This window comes from Corylus avellana, chromosome ca9, assembly GCF_901000735.1.
Source record: "Corylus avellana chromosome ca9, CavTom2PMs-1.0".
Classification (NCBI taxonomy): Eukaryota; Viridiplantae; Streptophyta; class Magnoliopsida; order Fagales; family Betulaceae; genus Corylus; species Corylus avellana.
The window spans coordinates 5434192-5440705 of NC_081549.1; the positions used below are offsets into that span (position 1 = coordinate 5434192).

General features: G+C 35.2%; 1 long non-coding RNA gene across 1 annotated transcript; it reads right to left on the reverse strand.

Annotated features, from left to right (window-relative positions):
- Positions 1-2698: 2698 nt before the first annotated feature.
- On the reverse strand, positions 2699-5650 carry LOC132161964 (uncharacterized). Its single transcript, XR_009438189.1, has 3 exons — positions 4250-5650; positions 3420-3716; positions 2699-3315 (listed from the first exon to the last, which is right to left on the reverse strand). It is a non-coding gene; the product is annotated as an uncharacterized LOC132161964 (long non-coding RNA).
- Positions 5651-6514: the final 864 nt, after the last annotated feature.

Sequence of the window (6514 nt, forward strand, 5' to 3'; positions counted from 1 at the left end):
CAAACTGAGACTTTTATATATTCTTCTATGAAACAGTGTTCTCCCGAAAGCAATCATCAAGGGCAACAGGGTCCTTTCAGGCTCAAACACAAATGCACTATTCGTGTGGAAAAGCAATCATCAAAGGCAAAAGGGTCGTAAAGAAAAGTGGGAGAGGGTTGTGTGCGCGTGTTGCAACTTGCAAGAGTGTTCTCCCAAAAGCAATCATCGACATTCGAGGGCAAAAGAGTCATTTCAGTCTCAAACACAAATTCACTGTTCCTGTAAAATCGGTACTTATTCATAGCTTTAAGTTTATGATTTATTAAATTAATTATAGATTATTAGATTTACAGTTAATTGTCAAAACGCTGCGTTTTGGTGTGTACCTCGGAATGGCGTCCTCATGCCTCGTGTCCTCAGCCTCAGCTGAGATTTTTGTTTTTGAAATCCGAACCATCAGATTCAATTCGGACTGTCAGATTTTTCCATTGATTAAATATTGACCGTTGGATTCAATAGCCTATCCATCGTAGCCGTTGATTATGGGAATGACGGATATAGCTGTAACGCACCACGTTCAAGGTAAAAATTATATGGTGTGTCACATGGGCCTAGGATCACTTTCGTTGATATAATCCAACGGTGTAAAACAAACAATGCATTCGATGATTTTATTAAACGGTCAAGATATCACTTGGTATATAATATTTTTTTAAAAACCTTTATGATCAGATGTTGTTTCTTGTATCGCGTGATTTGTTTTGTCCTTTTTCTTTCTTTCTGATGAGTTAAACTAACTGAAAAGAGAAAATTCAATCAAACACGTAAAGCAGAAGATAAGACATCAACCACCTTTCGTTGATATAATGCAACAATGTAAAGCAAACAATGCAATTGATGATTTTATTAAACGGTCAAGATATCACTTGGTATATAATATTTTTTTTAAAACCTTAATGATCTGATGTTGTTTCTTGTATCGCGTGATTTGTTCTGTTTTTTTTCTTTCTTTCTGATGAGTTAAACTGACTGAAAAGAGAAAATTCAATCAAACACGTAAAGCAGAAGATAGACATCAACCAGCTTGAATCCAAAATAGATTTTGTTTTCCCTTTTAAGTAAATGAAAATAATTAGTTGTAAATAAGAGAGGTTAGACGTGGACATGTCCATAGAAGTGTCAGCCACATTTGATGTTGAGCTTAAATTTGAATGTCCAGTCTTCTCAGTTCTCACATGCAGCCTTTTATTTTATGAAGGTTAAAACAATTTCACAGACGAGGAATGCTACAATGCATTCTACCCACCATCTCTTCACTTGCATTTGAAATCTCAACAACGGACCTTGTTTTAATTTTTCTACAGCTCTGAACTTTTCCATTCTCAACTTCAGTATGAAATCTCAACAGTTTCTGCAGCAACATCATTTTGAAATCTCAACTTTAGGTGGTATAATAATGGAGTTGAACACATTTCTTACCCCCCATTTTATCTAAAACCCTTCCAAAACCATAGAACCAGGCTCAAAGTTCGGACTACGCCGAGATTCCAAACCGTTCAGTAAGCCAAACACCTCCTCCTTTTAACCTTCCTCCTGCACAGCTTTCTCCCATCATACGCAAGTTTTCTTTCTTCCTTCTGTTTGTTATTTTTTAAATTTTTTAATCAAACACATCAATTTGATTTAAGTTTTTTTTTTTTTTTTCTATTTTTGTTTAGACTATTGACACGTGGTTAAAGAAGTTAATTAACAAAAATATACTAGACTAAGATATATTTGATAGAAAGATATTTGAATGGGGCTCGAATACAGATGTAACATTTAGATTTAGGAGTAGCAGAAAGAAAATTTTAAGAGATATAACATCTAGGGTTAAAAGCTTCCATTTTGCCAATGCTGCTTGTGGTGACATTGAAAATCACCCAAGCATTAACATACCAGGCTTAAATGTTTCATGACATTTTACTATCATCAAAGCCAAAACTGCAAATGACTTGCAAAGGAGAATAATGCAAAATTTGCTCTGTTTTCGCAGCTTGGTGTATAAGATACTAAAGGATCACGTAAATTTGACAGCTTTTCCTATAGAATTCAATCTCTTATTTTCTAGATTTTCAACAGTGCATTTGATATCCAAACAACAAGCTTTTATCGGTTACGCCACTCATTGTTTTATGATGCTATTGAAAGGATGTTTTATGAGACGGTTTTAGCGTTGAGGAAGGGCGTAGTAGAGGCTTTTGATTCTCGTATTCGTTTGGATTCAAATGCTAATGAATATGAACTACACGCCTGAGACATCGATATAAGTAAAGATCCTCAATCTACTTTAAACAAAATACTACATTTTTTCGATACAATGTCTTCGCCAACGCACTTACTCCGATTGTGATAGCATACCAACGTTTCTGAGGAACGTACACCATCATTTTAAAGAATATGAGATGATATTTTTAATTGTTGCATTTTTCAATATTATCAATTGATGGCGCATAAATTAAAAATACTGTCACGATCTTTAAAATGATGGCGCATATTCCTTAGAAACATTTGTATGCTATTACAAAATATGTAAGCGCGTTGTTGACGACAACACTTTGAATCGCAATAATGAAGCATTTTGTGAAAAACAAATTGAGAAGTTAAATTGATACCAGGGTCCATGTTAATTAGCTCATATTCGACAACTTTCGAATTCAACCTAATACTAGGATCAAAAACCCATGTTGAGTCTTTCCTCAACTCATAAACCACCTCACAAAAATTCCTCATTTCATCAACAACATAAAATACTAGATGCCGTAATTGATAAAAACCTGCTTTTTTGATATCTAATAAACTGTTGATAAACAGTTTAGAAAAGAAAAGGTTAATTAAAAATAAGGGTTCTCAAATTTAGATGATCCTAGAGTATCGTATACACTAAGTTGCGAAAACACAACATATCATGCATTATACTATTCTTCAAGTCATTTTCATTTTTGGCTGGAATGGGAGTAGAACAACGTAAAACAGTCAAATATTGGGTGATAATGCTAAACCGATTTGAAATATCACCACAATAAGCATTGGCTAAGCGAAAACTCCGAAAAGTGTAAGCGATATTCTTAAATATTTTCTTTCTAGTTCTCCCAAAACCGAATATTGTACCCTTAAAGAGTCTCATTCAAACATATTCAGGTACAAATTAGTGTGTTAAGGCGTAAAAAAAAAAACTCAAATCAAATTAAAGAAAAGCTAGCGTTTGATTAAAAAATAAAAAAATAAACAAATATAAACAAACAAACAAAAGAAAGAAAACTTACCTATGGACCTGTTTAACCACGCATCAACCTTCCATCCAAAAATAGAAGAAAAAAAGATCAAATCAATTTAAAGAAAAGCGTTGATTAAGAAATAAGAAATAATTATTAAAAAAAAAAAGAAAAAAAACTTACGTGTGCTATAATGGGAGATCAACGGATAATGAAAACGTATTCCTTTGAGTTGAGAGCATCGGATAATGTCATGATATAAGTGGTTGCATATACCTAATCTAGACAATAGTGGTCAATTAAGAGAACGCTGCAACCTAGTATCATAATTCTCTTTGCTGTTTGCACTTTCCTCCTTGCTCGGCTTCTCTAAATCTACTTACCCCCGCAAGCATAAGCATAACACCATTTAGCACTTACACATAAGACTCACAGCAGTGTCATTTTTATCATGTGCACGTCAAAGAATTGAAGCTCCCCCTAGTGCATTGTTAAAGCATGGTTAAGGGTAAAAATTGATGGCAGCAACACAGCAGCTCCTATCATCATGCATGCTCAAGAACTACATTCAGAGAATCATAGGTTAACTTATAGTTTGATAAATGGTAGCATCTTAGTATCTTGCATGCTCTTACACGCATTTCTACTAAAATTTCCCGTTGCAGAATTTACAAATCAAGCACATTCGGCATCCGATTAAGCTGGTAAGGTGTGCAACACCCCTTAATGAGGCAAACTCAACTCCTACAAGACAAAATCTATCATCTAGCTACATGCTCTGTTTGACACAGGTTTATACCTATCACTTCATTAATGTGATTTATAGATATCAAACAAGGCCATGCGTCTTTCATCCTTTTTGCTATATATCATAATCAAATCAACTCTCACACTTAGAAGAAAAACAATGGTAGGATACAGATGATAAGAAAGTAGCATCATAATAAACTTCAAGAGAGTAATCATCAACAATAATAAATCTTCTCTTCTAGGTGATCTCCTGATGAACATACCGTTCATTTCCTTACCAAAATGGTTTGATCGGCCGTTCCTGACTGATGAACATACCGTACGTCCGCATCAACCCCAATGGGAATCACATACCACCTCCCAAGCAGCACCACTTTATGAGGGATTGGATTTGGTATCACAGATTTTTTTTTTTGTAAAATCTACTTCATTCCACATAAACCAGATTACAGAGGAACAACAAAACGAAAAAAAATACAACACAAAAACCCAACCAAGAAGACATCAGCACCTCAAAGCCCTGAAGGAAATCCAGGAAGGTGACAGTCACGAGGGAATGCAGCTTTTGAAGGCCGCGGCCAAATATGATGGATAAAACCATCGGGAGTACAACAACCCCTAAAAACTAAGATCTAATTCGGTAACCAAAGAAACCGAACCGACTAAGAGGTGGCAACTTAGATCTAGGAAATCGGGCAGACTAAGAAGGAAAAGAATAGCGAAAAGGGGATCTCTACACAGACAAAGAGTCTGAAGCCCAACCGTTTGGGCTGAGTTGTACAAACCACAACACCAACAAACAGAAAAACATACAAAAAAACCCAGAAACCAGCATCTGGGGGAGGAAGGCGGTGAGCGGAACCCGTCCGGCATGTTGGACCCACGCGTGACCGCGTGTTCCTGGTGCGTGGCTGTGTGGAGAAGAGGCGGAAGGAGGCGACGGGAAGCTGGAATGCCAGTGAGAGGGGTGGTATGGCGCGTTGCCGGCTGGGCCAAGCGGAGAAAACAAGATCTGATTTTGAAAAATCCCATCTTGAAAGCTTCGCATAAACGGCCAGCGACTCGTTGGAGAACAGAAGACCAAACCTGCTGTTTTAAGAGGATCTTGGATAAATCGTCAAAGACGATGAGTTGATCTAGAGAAAACTCTAGAGAGCGAAGACCTAGAGAAAACTCTAGGGAGATAAGAGTTCTCTCAAGAGAGAAACTCACCAAAAAGAAAAGCATAAATCTGTAGAAGAGGGGAGGAGGAGGGAAACCAGAAGGTTTCCCCTCCTCCTCTAGCACTGGCGGCAGGTTTTTTTCTATCAAGGAGAGAGAACAGAGCTTTTTACGCTAGGGTTTACGAGAAGCAGATTCCCTTCCTCTAAATTCTTGAACTGTTGGTATCACAGATTATTTGTGATGAGGGAGGGCGAGAGATATCCGGATATATTAGTGTTCGGCTTAGCAGCCATTCTCATGATCCAATGGTCACGAGGAGCGTATGGTGAAGCATCAGATTTTGGGAAGTGCGTAGCTGAGTGAAGCAACGTGTAGCAGGGATTGGATGGCATGATCCCAATGTTCATGAGGAGGAATGAAGATGCAAATTTTGGGCAGTGTGTGTAGTGGGGATCAGCTGGAGATGAGTGTTTTTTGGTAACTTGGCGTAGTATTCTCTCAGTTTTTGGATTCAAGCTGGCTGATATCTCATATCGTATCGTGTTTGATTGAACAAGACAAAAATTTGAATATACGTGTAAGCATGGCTCTCAGATTTTGGGCAGTGGGTGAAGCGACGTGTGTAAGGGAAAGTCAAATTGCTTAAAATCACGCGATACAAGAAACAACATTTTAAATTGTTAGATCATCGATGTTTAAAAAAATTAGGGCACAGCTTAAATTACCATCCAATAATATCTCTTTAAATTATTAAAATATTGTCGATATTTTTTTAAAAAAACTAATAAAAAGATAAAAATATCTATATATATTTTATAATAAGATAAAAATATTCCTATATATATATATATATATATATATAATTTTTAAAAAAATTACGTTTTTAAACGAAAATTGTTAATTTTTTTTTTTTATAAAACAAAAAAAGAAATCATTTTTTATAACAAAAAAAAATCGAAATTTTTAATTTTTTTCTTATAAAAATGATTTTCTTTTTTGAGTTTTAATTTATTTTATAAGTTTTAGTATTTTTTATTTTTATTTTATTTCATAAAGCTTTCATTATCAGAATTGATTATTTTTTTTTTAGTTTGAAGATGACATTGTCATAATTGAAAGTTTACGAAAAATATTATCAATTTGATAGTAGTTTGAGTGTGTATGTGAACTTTTTCCTAGATATTATCTAAGGCTAAGTAGCTTAAAAAAACAAGTTTAAGTCAAAACGGTCTGAGGAGATACTAGACCATTTCTTGAATCTTTTATTGTTCATTCTATTGTATTATGCAACTATCTACTTATTAAAAGAAGGGTTAAATACTAAAAATTTCTTAGGGTTTGAACTTTTTATTTTTTACCTCTTA